Consider the following 15,844-nt stretch of genomic DNA (forward strand, 5'->3'; position numbering starts at 1 on the left):
GTTAAGAGACAGTCACGAATCCTTCTCACTTATAAATCCTTGGTTAAATTAAACAAGTTCATGATAGGATATAAAATTCTCATTTGATAACATAATTTTCAAAATGATCAATGGGAAAAGATTTAAATAGTAATGTATAAATTGTGTGTTAAGAATCCATAACTTCAATAGGTTTAGTTATACTTGACTATAATTGTCGTGTGACTTGTTGGATCAAAAACCAGCTGTTACGCTTCTTCAGAATCTGACAAAAACATATCGACAAACCAAACTTCTTTACTGTGGTCTGCTCACGCCAAACGTGTAGGAGGTCTTTGTCGGCGAGGTAAAAAATGTAAATATTCCGTGACAGTCTGCAAATTTACCACGTGTATATAGCATAGTCATGCCTAAATATAATTGAATTCTGAATAGAAGATCAAACCGTTTTAATTTATGCTATTAATGGAATGGGAATTTTGAAACAGACTATAGACTGGTAATACGAGCACCTGCAACGAACCGTCCACTCAGAGTAGCTCAAATCGGTGACGTCACGGACTGGCGCTCTATTCAACAACAAATTGACAACACTCGGTGAACGTGTGAAGGTTCCTTCGGGGCATGTTTATGACTGAAAACAAAAGAAGGGGACAATTTACATTGGATTTATGAAAGCATCAATGATATGGTAAGTTTTTACATACACCATAATACAAAAATATCGAATGTGCATGCTAGATTAGCCTAGAACACCGTTTATATCTCATATCATTGCACTAAACGGCAGATGCTATCCTGTGGTTTATAATGTAGAGACACGGGCCGAGTTATCACGGCCGCTTGTTCGCCTGCTGCGGTACACGGTTCTGTAAACCCGGCCGACATATACGTATGGCAATGATTATTTCACTGTTGAAATGTGCTCGACATGCTTTGAAGTTGTGAGAACTTTACATCTAAAACAAGGCTCTACATTATGTTACCCTGGGAGATAGAACCGCCCACCCGGGGACATGTGTGAACTGACAGCTCTGGACATAACGTTGGAGGTGTTTATAAATAACAACCGAAATACATCCCTGTCATATAGCTTGACGTTCAGTTTATTTTGTTTAGAAGAATTAATTTTTACACACGAGTGTGTAGCATTAAGTTTTAAGTCTCACCCCCGCCCCACCAATTTGTAAGGATTACGTATCACCAGGCTTGATCTCATCTACTCGAGTTATCAAGATCCTACTATGTACACATGTCAGTCGGGTTTACTATAAAGGGACATTGTGTTGAGGAACATTTCTACTGTCACTGATATTAACGATAAACAAAGTTTTGTCCGAGAATGCATCTTAGGCCAAAAAAGTCTGTTTAGAGTTACCCGACCGACCCCAATTTTTTACTCCCGACCCTTTCCACTTTTCTACGGAAAAAAAACCCAACAAATAATTAATAAAATAAATAAAAGTCTGTATTTCGATCTCAGACTCCGGTTCCGGCCATTACTTTAAAGTGAAAACACTAAAAAAATCCTGACCTACCGACCCTGTTTTTTTGCTAATGTATCCCTAAACATACATTTTTTGCCTTATTATACCAAATTCCACTAACTGTATTCAGTATATAGAATTTCTATTAGTTTTCAAATGACACGCTGTCATTTTAATACGCGTATAAGTTTAGTATCCTATTTGAATAATGTAGAGATAACATACTCCATTTCCGCGATGAACCTAAACCGGAAAGTCGTATAAACTTACCGTTTCTAAGATTCATTTTAAAGATTCGATTGTCATATCCATACAACATATATCTATAGGCGGAAAGCATGTTTAAATGGTTCAGTGACTGTGTTTTTCCCCTGATATCATGTGAATATCTTCATGACAGGAACGTGATATATCATTTGATGACACCAGCATATACAGTCTGTGTTAGTGCAGGTGTTCAACTGAAATCCTAGGCAACACATTTTAATTATAAATGGAGTCATGTGGATAATTTTGTCACTTTCCGAAAATCCAGACTTTCAAAATTAATTAGAATATTCAACTGATCCCAACAGCCGTGTCATGATTTTACTTATAATAATAATGATATCGACCCTCACCACATGTCTTCACTACTGGACTGTCAGACATAGACTATGATCTTTAGTAATTAAACAGAACTGGTAGTTAACTTGATATATGATGACGGCATGTTTAGTTTCAGGTTACAGTTTAGAAAATGGTCAATCATTGGATTCCTGACCACTCGTGTGAAACGAATCCATGTATTTTCACATTTTAACATTTCAGCAGGTTTGTCGGACAAAAAGGTTGATGACAACCTAACCAAAATAGCCAATAAATAATTCTGATAATGACCGATGCGTATACAGGTCTGAAAACAGCGAGATACCATCCATTCTATTGCTATATACACAGTTCTAAGTAAAACACGCCCATCATTTATCTTAGGTTCGAGATCTTTCTCTAACCTACCCTGGTATTACCACGCCCCTCCCTATATATATCATTATCAAAACACTACCTGCCATGGGATCGAATCCCGGAAGTCATGTGGCTTACAGTATTGCCAATAATATACCGACCGTTTATGAAATACTTCACCTTTGAAGTGTCTATTAATACTGCCAACGAATTTTGTTCTACGGATTAATAATTTACTGTCCAATTAAAAACTTTCCATCTTGTATATTCTCAAACTTTTATGTGGATTTTACTTTACTACATCTGTACAGCATGGACAACATGTGCTAAAATTGGAACGCGGAAATAAATCTGATGTATAAAATATTTCATTTCTATGCTTATGGTTCAAAGTAAGTTGTTCGGTATCTTTGAACTTGAAATTAATGTAGTAGCTATACTAATTCGGTCAGTCACAATCCCCAGTATATGGGCTACCCGGGGTGGCGTATATCGACCGTATAGAGTATACTAAGCTGTAAACCCCTTAGACAGTTATAATCAGGACTGGTCAAACCACTTTGATCCTTTGAAGTCACTGAAACTGACCAGTGTACTGTACCTACGTCCTTTTGTCCAGTTGGACAGTAGGTATAAAACGGCTTTTGTCCAATATACAGTATATACACCAGCTTTATAATAGGCGTTTGATTCGCGTGGTCAGTTTTCGGTCAACAAGCTAAAACGTTACCATGTAAAGGGGAGGAGAAATCTTTGTGGTCACGCTCGATTGGATTTGAATTCTGGACAAGTTATTAATGACCAGTGTCCGGCAATGTATATAGTGACCATTTTATCGGATGACAAAGTTTAGACTTTAATAACCGATATTTATCCGAATAATGTTTCGCTCACAAAAATTTTAATGATTCATGGTTGCTAGTGTTGACTTTTGTATTCTGTATTTTAGCGTCCGTTTGACAGATAAAAGCAGTAGCTCTCTCCCACGGTGGTACCCGTGTCGTTAAACATGTGATAAACGCAGATTATTTCTAAATATTTCTATTTTTACTGTCACCAGAACAAAAACCGATTTGTACCCCACACAGAATTAGTCTCGTGTAAAAAACGTTTATTTCAGCTATAGCTGCAATACGAGCAGCTCCTTTGCCAAGATCAATAGTAGAATGGTAACTAAATACAGAATGTCCCTGAATGGAATGGCATCCTGAAGGAATAACTCCCGCTAAAATGAACTAAAGAACGTTGAAATATAACGAAGAAGTGAAAATAGAATAAAAAAGATTGAGAGACAATACTCTGATGACTTGGATATAGGAAACCTTCCTTATGAAAAGAGATAAATCACCAACTCCGTGCCAACATAGTGGACTATAGAATTATCTCTGATAATGTTAGTGAAACCATCTGAGTTATCTGGCTAGTGGCCTGGCTCTCATCGCTAATGATCATCCTACAGAAAGGCACTGTCAAAATGGACAGATAATTTATCGTATCGTAAAATCTCAGTTGGTAACAAGTCCTGTTCAGAACGTTACATACGAAGCAACATGAAATACGAATACAAATTAAGTTAGTATTTGTCTCTTTGCATTTAGTGTAAATATACTATAGTTAAACTTTATATTTTGCAAATGTGGCGATGACGTCACACAAAGGTACATCCGGGCGCTCAAAGGTACAGCTCCGCTATATCTACACATAAACATAGAGGGAAAACAGCCGCTTGCGATGTTTGTTTACATTTAATTGTAATAAATAGTACGACAATCCGAGAACTATTGCGTTATTTTAATTATAAAAAGGGTAAATAAAAATATTTAACAATAATATTTAGATATAAACATCTGGTATTTATATATTTTACTCCGTTTATACTCCATTTTCTACCGCCACGAGAAAAAAAACACGGTCGCCATTAGACCTACGTATAAACATTGACAGAAGTTACAAAATTGACAGAAACTACAAATTAAATTCCAAGTTTCCCCAAATATTATACTGATATTTTAATAAGCAATTACTGTTTTCTAAGTCTTACTTGGTAAAACACCTTACGATGTGTGATTATGACCAAATTAAAATTTGCCTTCGTAGATACCCCAAGCGCACTGCAGCCATTACGTACAGTACTGCCGAGATCCCGAATTTCGTCATTTTTCATAGTCACAAAATTATGTATTCTGGTTAACTTTTTCGTTAGAAATTTTGGAATTTAGTTTATAACATTCAAATGAGTCATTTTATAGTTACTTTTTATCATATTTTTAAACAAAACTTCGAGTATTTTAGAATTCTCAAAGCCGTGCGCAATGTGTCCTGGTCGGCATTTATACATTGTAGTAATTACGATCTACATTGTAGCTATATTCATAAATCTAAATGTAGTCTATCTAACATGTATTCAAGTTATTTAAAAGTAATATCACCTAAATTTGGGACTTCACATAACGGCACATGGAATAAAAGTGATTAAAAAATAAAAAAATAAACTCATGAAATTGAACGATTTCACTATTTTATTTTTCGAGATATCGGCAGCCATACTGTACGTCTACGTGCACATACATGTATATCTTCATTTATGTGTAACAGTGGTTTATACCATTCATTTAAAATAATATATACATAGGAAATAACGAAAGATATATATTTTACAAGTACTTATTAAGATATGTGTTGGTAATTACGTATAAATATTATTAATTTCCCAATTATCGGCTGTTGCCCGAGGTGATCTACCAGCGAAGCCATGCACGAGCGACCGTGGTCTGGCCAGGTGGTTCACTTTTCGTTGTATTTATATTAAATAGTGTTATGAACAGATTTTTCGTGTATAACAGAAATATGATACATTGAAATCAATTATCTATTCATAACTTTTTCACAACATGGATTTCTACGTGTGAACAAAAAGCGGGTACGTGTGACGGCCCGGCACCGCTTCGCAAGCTGGCTTCAACACTAAATCTAAACAAATATATTTAGCAATAAACAATTGTAAATATAAATGTCTGTAACCTCTGAAACAATAAGAAACTATTTTGAAATCAGAATTTGCAAGTATGAAAGTGTATACTTTTGTCAACGTATCGATTATGTATCAGGGATGTACGTATCTGTTATTGTTTTTATTAGTCGCCATACCGTGTTTGTACCTTTGAGGACCCGGATGTTAACTTTCTGTGACGTCACGCCATCTTTTCTGAAATCTCCTATAGTTAAACTTTATATTTTGCAAATGTATTTATAGTAACATGAAATCAAGGGAATATTTGAAGCCGCCTTTAATGATATGGAATTTCAAACATACACTGTCGTCTTTTGTTTTTATATCATTTCAATGCACATAAGGGTTAGAATTCGGTTAAAACGGTTTTGTCATATGTCGAATGGAGAGTTTGGTTCTGCGGATGCTGCGTTTTCTGAGATATTATGCCAAGCGTCGTCATTCAATTTTTTGTTGCCCGATCCAAACATGTACATGTTGGTCTAATGGATTTCTGGTATTTTCAGGAACACAACTTCAATTCTTCGAGTTTACGTATCTGGCCAGGTATGAGCATTACCATTCTGTAATTTGAGTTTCTTGATAAAACGTAATGTTACGTTACACGTACGCGTACATATCGTATGTATTGGTCACCCTGCCGGTCCAGTCGGCCATGTGCGTTATTACAAGGTAATGATGGAGCTAACATTATGTCTGACCAGTATTTCATACTGACAAGATACTGGCCATGTGCGTTGTTTTACAAACAAACGTCTTGAGTCTTAGCTGACAAGTAGCTGACCACAAACCACCACTGGTGAGAGATTAGGCTCGGACAATAGCTGACCTGTCCATCACTGTGCTGTAGTTACACATGTAGACCCCGAGTCAACATATCTTTATCTAAACGGGTCCTCAACAAGGCTTGTTCAGTCGTACGGCAAACATGTCGACGGTACTTCAAACACTTCCTCGCTACTCATTGGTCAATGCTCGGCGTTAATACCTTAAAGACTGATAATGTGACAACAGACTTCGTTGAAGATATTTGAAAAATATTTCAAATTAATGCTGTCAACGCATCTTGGCGAGAGAATGTCAAGTCTCCATAGATTGTCAATTGTCATATTATGGCGTCATGGGTTTACTTGTCACTTTCGAATATAAATAGTGAATTTTAATGATGAGATTAAACCAGAAGTTAATATGCTTCTCCGATAGCAGTATACATTCGAAATGGGTGTCAATTTTAACTTGTATAACGTTATCTGTAATCAGTGTAGAATATTATTTTGTTTAGGTGTCCTGTTGCAGAAAATGCGACACTTCTCTGAAAATCTCAGGTTTTAAACCAGCTAATAATATTCCGATCTCAAGCCCAAATGTCCGTTCATTATCCGGCCACCGGTGTGGTATCATATAACCGTCAATGATTTATTGACAGACAATGATTTGTTGACCTTTCTTGTTTATATTATGGTAATAAGCGGCACACCTGTACTACTGGTAATGTGGTCAATAATGGTACTATCACGAATTACGTAACGCTTATCGGACTTCAAAGACCTGGAATACTGAAATATTGGAAATGGAGTGAGGAAACGTTCATCAGAAACGTTATCTTATTCTGCAACAGGAAATGAACGGTGTCATTTGAAATCTCCACTGTCATATTAATGAGAAAAATTACCTAATTTGTCCCATTTCAAAAATATTTTAAAACTTGGTAATTCGGTATTTCCTGGTGATATCAATACGAGTCCACAATATAACATGACGATGTTGACATGTACACTTGCCTACGTATGGTTTACATTAGCAATATGAACACTATCATTACAATAGCAACGTAAGAATTGCAATTATAAGCTGTAAATCTAGATCTGTTATTTAAAACCTGTTGTTAATTCAAATGCAATCAAATAAGATATTGAATTTCTGGAGATGGCTCAATTTAGGAAATGCGGGACTCACAGTTTTTGACAACATGGGAAAAGGTCTCTACTTGAAAATAGTTGTATATTGATCATTCCTAGTACATGTATACAGTTACTGGACAATTTACGACCACGCTTTCAATGGATGTGGTCAGACGTCCATCGGCGGGTGTGGTACGTATATATACGAGCTCAGTTGGACGCCCATTTTATCTGACATTTCCTATTTATATCCTCCATATGTCCAGTGGGTTGGCGGGAATGACTACTGAATGATAGGTAGTCAAAGTTCATGACATAACTGACCACGGCCAAAAAGAAGTGTCAACGTTTTATGATCCCATTATTTGGAACATGATAAATTTTACGGACCTTGTCGCTGTAACATGTCCCCTGCCGTCTGTTCCACCCCACATCAATACCCTGTCACGGACACTGCCGACCCAAGTGACCACACAGCCACAAATTACAATGGCGTACACCACACCCGTCCGCCGTATACCATGTATGGTTGTGAATTACTTGACGGACCCGGGTATACTACATTGTGGACTCTATAGTTTCTTTAGTTGGACACAAGTGGTGTTCGTTTATTATCAAACTAAGATCCGCTAGGTATCTTTTCACTGTGATTTACGTATGCATGGTCATTTCAACAATATTAAATAACATAAATGTCATAAAATGTAGTTAAAGCCATTTGAACAATTATTTCTTTGAGCCACACTTGCCTTCTTTTTTGGTGCTTAATAACGAGAAGTATCTTGGTGTTCTGTCGACTAACGATAGAAAGGCAAAATTAATTCGGCTATCCGCAAAAAGCGGTGTCCTGCTTATAATGGATTTTTGAGGAAATGGTCTGAAAAAGCATTTATTGAAGAAACCATTTGGTTTAAGATTATTGTTTATTGTTGATGGCCTTCTGGTTATATTAACGGACCAATAAAAAAATCGCAGAGAAAATGCATGAACTCAGGATAATAAAAGATTGGTGCTGGGTCGCGCCAATCTGTTCAAAAGATGAAAAATTAATAAAATGGAATAAAAGTGAAGTTATGGCTCCGAGAAGTTCATATGAAATACCAATATTGGCTGTATAAAATTGGCTGACCTGAAACGATACTAAAAGTTGCATAGTTCTAAACCATGTTGATGTTCGAACCAGGCGCGCCCATACAATATGGATCAGACAGGGTCAAACCCTATCAATTTGACAACTGGACTGGTCTAATGGCATTCAAATCCAGCAGGTCGTAAAAATGGCGTGTCCCTTCTTGTCTAGGACACAATGGAGCAGGACCACCTCCTCTCGGCATCAAACAGTTATACTGACAACCTGTCTATTCAGAGGAACTGCAACTTCTAAACCTGTTTGAACAGTATTCGGTAGCACGGAAATGTATTTTTTTTTGAATAAAATTCTCTGCTAACCAGCCAACTCTACAGTTATCAAAATGCTCACTTTTTATTAATTCGGCATCAATCTCCACTCTCATCGTACTTGCTCAAGAGCATAATTGTGTAATGCCAGACTGAAAAGATATGTGGTTGTAAAAAGATGTTATACGTCGGGATTTCAACGCTTGATAATTAACACAGTCCGACAAGCTAAACGTGAAAAAATTCAGTCCAATTACGGTATATATTAATTAAATTAAATTTAATGGCGTACTTGCTAATAACTTTATGCAGTCACCAGTGTCCACTTTGGCCGGTTTAATTCTTAGGGTATGTCGTGTTAAACTTTAGTTAACTTTATTATGAATTGTCCTTAATTAATTAGTCAAACTAAACTGTTCAAGTGACACTGGATTGCCAATGTCTAACATAAATCATTCCACTTTGACATTTGTTGAATGTCACTGAGAAATTTGACTACACTTTAATGGTTTATCGTGTTAATCTGTTATGAAGTTTGCTCTCATAACAAATTCTTCCCCAATAATAACAAGTGAAGTGTGTCTGAAGTGTGGGGATGATAGCTGTCATTTGAATCACTAGTCCTACTCGATGGCCAATCATGACCGTAGATTCAACAGACATTGCATCAGTCTGGCACGATCAAAATACGTCGTATTTGGATTGGATAAATAAATACAAATCACTTATCAGAATAGTATACGACTAAGCCCTGACACATGTTTGTGGGTTGTATTGTAACTCAAGACTCGAGAGTTAATGTAACTGTAACCCACTTCAGTAAAAGGATGACAATACATGTGTTTGTTCTAACGTAATATGACAAAAACCAATAATCAAATCAAAACGTTCATTTGACTGTTGACATGCTTGACCTATAGTGAAAGTTCACAAGTCTGAAATTGATCAGTTTCGAGACCTTTTCAGTAACGTATTACTTATCATAGCATGATAATGCTTTGTTTACAAATTGTAATGAAATACAAATACTTCAAGCGTTTACAAATACATTATGTGGACAATTCAAAACAATCCACAAACCTTCAACGGTTCAAACGACCCATACATAGGTCGCTCAATGCTTTTGCCTATAACTTCTGATAAAATATTTAGCAGTGTTCACAAGTTACATTGAAGTCAGATAACATATCGCAGAATATAATGGTTTCAAACGCAAGAGTGACGGAGAAAGTCTGTTCAGTTTTGAACTACCAACGTGAGACTAGCAACAAATGTGTTTTATAAGCACTGTTGACAGTGATAACACAAACCGTCTCAGACCAATCAATGTTCATAAGTAACTGGCCCTTTCACAAAGAAACACATTCCCTTTGTGAAGTCGTGTTTTGATATCGGTACAACAGTAACATAGAGTTTCATACTCATTAACATATTCCGCCTTCTGTGTAATGTGGCGAGCGAGGCCAAATATTTACATAGGGCAATGAAGAGACAAACAATATACATGTGTCTAGATAGAGATTTATTTATGTGGACAAGACTTACGAGAATTGTACAGATTTCAATATCGTTATGCTATGTCGGGACACTTCTGTGGCCATGCTTTCTTTAATTGAAAACGTGTCCTTTTACTAGGTATTTGCCAACAACAAACGATAATTCTGTCTCCCAAAGACGACGGAGAGCAGACGCGCCGCTGTTTAATAGCATTTTCAATACCTTGTACATATTATCAGTCTAGGTTGAAATGGAAGATAAGCACCAAGATATGAATTATTTGGATTGTTACTAAAAATTTGAGTCCAGTGTATTACGTATTGAACTAGAATAGGTAAAAAATACACATCTTCGATTGATGTGAAAAACAATATTAAATTTCTTTGCACTGATGTTAATTGGTATTAAATATTGAATTAGAGTATTCCAAGTTTTGAAAACTATATATATATGTATGTATGTGTTCATTATGTACGTACCACTACACTCTAAGTGACGTGGAGTTCAATTGCGTTAGAAGTACTGACCAGAGAAAAATTTCAAAATTAACAGATCGAACACGCAGGTCCATCTCATCAGTTAGCGAGAGGTTTCAGATACGTCCGACCGAGTCTGACAAATGTTATACTTATTACATGCTCAAATATCATTATTTAAGAAGGTGTCTATTTAATTTACATAAAATTATTTTATGAGATCAGTTATGGACTTAACTAGTCATTTAGGGATACCTTGCCACTTTCGCATACCTATAGAACAGGTGTAACGCGACGCAACATTTTGAAATATACATCAGCTGGATACAGGTGTAACATTTCAAATTTCTCTCCTATGTATAAAACATGACAGCTGTTCACCCGGACAACGAATCGCCGACTTTCGGGGAGAACTTGAATTTTTCAGTTAAGTAAACGCTCGACTGCTAACCTAGTTGACTGTTATAAATAAAGTGAACTGAGCCGTTTGATAAACGCCTTTGTTGTTTGATGATTCAAGTAGATTGTGTCTATACCTATTTTTGAAGGTCCGTTAATTTCTTGAGTGGCACAATCTCACGCACGCTTACAGCTTGTACTATGCAAGTGTGTGTAAACTATAGCCTGCTTCATAAAAGTCCATTGCTGCGTTGAACGGTAGTTAGCACTGCATTTTGTTTGCAGTAATAAGAAACGATTCTACTCTTTTTATAAGATTGTAGTATTCTGTACATCATATATAAACACTAACATACAGATTGCCGTATCTACTGTTGTATCTTATTCAAATTGATTTTAAAAAAAAAGCAGGATGTTAATATGGCGCCGTAGTCGTTACCTGGCAGACTAGTTGCCAATGACTTCCTGTAATTATTGAAGTCGGGAGAGATTCGCGATTTTTGTCTTCCGTAAAGAGGCTACATTTTGTCTGAACTTTTCCTGTGTCGTGTCTCGAACATATTTACATTAAAAAGTAAATAAGCAATATAAGTTGTTAACAAAGATAAATATAGTTTTAATTTTCCTAAATATTTTAGAACCCAAATTGATACACCTTTCAAATTTGTTTCTACTAAAACTGATAGACATAGAAAATCAGGATAAATTACAAAAGTTTTGTGTGAAAAATCGTACTTATGAGTATATCCGTTTAGATAAAGGGGAGGTAATTTCCTTTAAATGCTTTGTAGGTTATATAGACCGGATCTGCTAGTCAAGGAGTCTTTTTAGAGCTCAATGACTGGTCACTCGTACAAAAGATAGACTGTTTTAACCAGCCCCCTAGGGGTCAAGCGTCACTGTCCAGTGATTATGACAAATGTCCGTACATATAGGTAAACTTGTTCGGACACATGTGACCGGTTTACGTGTGAGAAGTACATTCCTTACGCTATTATACCTAATCCATGTATACATTGTAGAAGTGACAAAGTTGTAGTTTATTGCCTTTCAATAAAGACTTTTTTACTACCAACGTTCTGATTTTTTGTGGTCTTGTTCTGTCCACTCACGATGTCCGAATTTGAAGGACGACATCATGATGTAAGGATCGACAGGTGCGTCGGACGCAGGTAAGTACCGTTATAGCCGACTCTACCATCCATGTAGCATTAACGTCCTTTAGGATGGCAGCTGAGGTAGCCGCCCTAATTTATGTTTTATAGCAAATTCAGACTAAACACGTGGAGACACAGAAATGCTTCATCCATTAGTTTTGATATATTCGTTGTTATTTAGTGGCTATATTAACATATATTGATTGCTTGATCTTCCGTCCAAATTTCTAATTTTCCATAAAACTGAGCTGTCATAAAACAGATAGTGTTCCTGTCAGTGTAAGTAGATTCTTTTAGATTTTTTTAATGTATAATCAGTTTACATGTACGATATTTCTTATGATATTTTCGGATCACGAAATACTTGTCTTGCGATTGGCTGTGTACGTTAAAGTGCTCCATCTTTCTTGACCATCATTATTAGTAACATTTCAAAGGTTTAGCATCGTTTCGTTTTATATACCCTGCCTCCATACGTTGTAAGTTTAACATTGAAGGAGTGACTGAAGTCCAAAGGCTATCGTAAAGGATATTTTGCCTTTCTTTGTGATGCAATTTGCATAAATATGTGATATTTTTAATACTAGTGTATTCGATTGGAACGAACTCCCGTTTAAGACGTTTTGAAATGTAACAAATTAAAAACTCAGTTGATGTAGCAGCAATGCTACCTTCTTGTAAATGCTGCAGGTTATCACTGGCATCGTTAAATGGCCACAGATTTTGGATTCAATAAACAGACAACTCTATATAGTGTAATACTGGATTAATTGGTCAAGGACATATTACATATATAGAGGTGTCTATAAACTATTGAATCAAAACCTGTGCAATGTATAGGGCTACCGAATTCTGCATAATCCAAATCAAAATTTGACGAAGAAGAAATTAGAGCTATCGAACTCTGCATAATTCAATTAAAAAATGACGAAGAATGATTGAAACGAAGAGAAGATTAACGTAGGTTGATGTGCACGATGACCTATACCATTATAACAGACACCTGCGGGCCGCTAATTGGCTGTGATTAGGATACCAGACCTCTGTCTACCGGAACTGAATCTGCTCGTCCTTCAATATGTCACCAATTTACACGCTTCCTTTTTATACTAAACCATCGCCAGCTTGGACACACACTTTGAAATGTGGAAATTTGTCAAGGTTGTCAATTAAATCAATTAAACTCTTTGAACTTTTTTAAATGAGTGATTTTCGCCACGCGTAATGGGCAGATAAATCAGGAAAAGCGTCGAGGCGGACATTTTGGCACGTGTTCAGTTGAAATTCGAGGTCTGGAATACTATTACGTACAAAATCTGCCACTTGTCCTATTTAATGGCCATTTAAATTCTGTATTCTGCTTCAGAGTTCGTCTTTTTGTCATGCTCAGCAAGGTCAAACCTAAATGTCCTAATTGGGTTTCTAAGCATCTTGAACGTAACGCGTGGGTCAAAAGCAAATTATGAACACGCGGTGATTCGTAGTTATTAACGTTAAAGGAATAGTCAATAAATAGGAGGACACAATTATATTGTAGTTTAAACTAACCGATTCTTAATTTGGCCTTTCGTAACGACTATCCAAGAGCGACTTCATCAGTACTTATGTTCTAATAGACAAAATGCGTTGCTTGAAATTTTCTTTATCTTTGGAATGTTACATAAGTATATTCAGGTTTCTCAAAATATTGATAATTTTCAGTGAATGAAAATACGGTAATCCGAGGTCGATAGTCTAAAACACGTATATGTAGTTCGGATAGGTTTTGGAACTGATTTGCTTACAATTTGGAAAATTGGAAACGTGGTACTGTAATAATGGCATTATAATGCTGATTTGATCTTAAACCTATATCAAAGTACATGGATATATAGATAATTAATTAGATCGATTGTGTATCTCTTGTACCACATTTTTAGAGTAAATGTAACTCACAAAATACCTGAAGTTTGTATGTCCAAACCAGTGTGTAACTAATGATTAATAGGAAGCAAAGAGCTTCAGACTGTACCGATTCTGTTAGCTTCATCATTAAACTACTTTGACCACGGGTTATCCTCTTGTTAACCTTTGAGCTAGCGGGTCTGATGTTTTAAAGACTTACAGAAAACATTCTCAAGTGGGACTAGACAGATCGGATCAAAGAATTAGACCTTTTCAGCTACTTATAAAACACTCGAGCTTCCTTGTGGGTGCTGAGCCAGTAAATTGTCAGACGGATTAAAAGATCATTAAAATTGTACAGACTGTTTACCGGATCTAAAACGTTTCAGTTGACCAAATAAACCTTTCATCACTCAATGTTGAAAACTATCTCTTTCACAAGCTGTTATTATTGCAATGCAATGATACTCTGAGTCTGTTAATTAGCTAACTAAATAACGGATATCGGTCCATCAAACGACACAAATAGAATTCATTACCATAGAGAATCTATCGTCGGTTGATGATTCTGGTCAAAGAGTATTTGTGTAAATTGAAGCCATAGTAGCAATGATAGCGTTGATGATGTTGAAATGGCACATTTGTTGAGAAACGTAGTGGGTGGCATGTGTATGAAGTTAGTCAAATTACACGTAAAGAGTTTGAAAATAGGTCTGGTCTATCTCTTAAAAGACATCAATATTCTTTACAAGTTGTAGTAATTCCCGAACTCCACAGTTCTAGCAAGTGTGCAGATTGCAGTATCCCGAGTAACCGTTGCACGTTGCCAGCCGTTATGACGTAACGGAATTGCATCAATATTCCGGTTTTAAAGTCCCGTTATTATTTACAAATATGCAATTAGGCCATCATCATGTTTTTTTTCTAAATAAGGTATACTGGTGACAAAGAAACTACTAATATTGATTTAGTTTAACTTGTGACACCCTAAGTACTCCCAAATTAATGGTAGCCTAATCAATGTTACAAGTACAGATTGATAGTTATCTGATGTATTAACCACGACTTAAGTACAATTAGTACATACCTGTAGTCATAACCGACCAGTAGGGTCGGGATGTCAGTTTATGGCACTGACCCCGACCCCCGGGATCATGTAGAACTACTGATACGATCATGTCATACCATACCCCGTGGTCAAATGGCTTTCACTGACCATTGTTGTCCTGGCTATTATACTATGTACCCCTATTGTAGTCGTTTGGCAACTTATAATAACTGGCCTGATGCCTGGATGAATATAAAATAATCATTGTAATGTGAAAAAATAAATACTTAATGCCTTGGGGAATTCCGATATGGATATAGTCGATTCTTTCCTTATTAATATCATCATAACTCAATTGTATCAGGTCTAGAGCACATCTTTGTGTTGGGCACTCAGTCTTGGATTTCTTTATAGTATTTGTGGTCTTTATAGAGCAAATAGTGACGGATTATCACAGCAAACATTGAGCTCACTGTCAACATTCGTGACGAATTTAATAGACTACAGGGTTTCTACATTTGTCAATAGTCTCGCCATATTTCGACTCTGACCCCCTGATGCTGGGACCGATCTTCCATATTTATCGGCTACCAGCATCTTAATGTGTGTGTGACAAAAACGGGATTTTAATTGAAAACGGACGTTGGAAAAGAGGATTAGTGA

General features: G+C 36.3%; 1 protein-coding gene across 1 annotated transcript in view; it reads left to right on the forward strand.

Annotated features, from left to right (window-relative positions):
• The first annotated feature begins 514 nt into the window (after positions 1-514).
• The window catches only part of LOC138321092 (uncharacterized), a 36,204-nt gene continuing 20,874 nt past the window's right edge, over positions 515-15,844 (forward strand). The window contains exon 1 of the mRNA XM_069264507.1: positions 515-670. The gene's annotated coding sequence lies outside the window, so the exon portion shown is untranslated. The remainder of the gene's footprint in view (positions 671-15,844) is intronic.

This window comes from Argopecten irradians, chromosome 4 (genome assembly GCF_041381155.1).
Source record: "Argopecten irradians isolate NY chromosome 4, Ai_NY, whole genome shotgun sequence".
Taxonomy (NCBI): domain Eukaryota; kingdom Metazoa; phylum Mollusca; class Bivalvia; order Pectinida; family Pectinidae; genus Argopecten; species Argopecten irradians.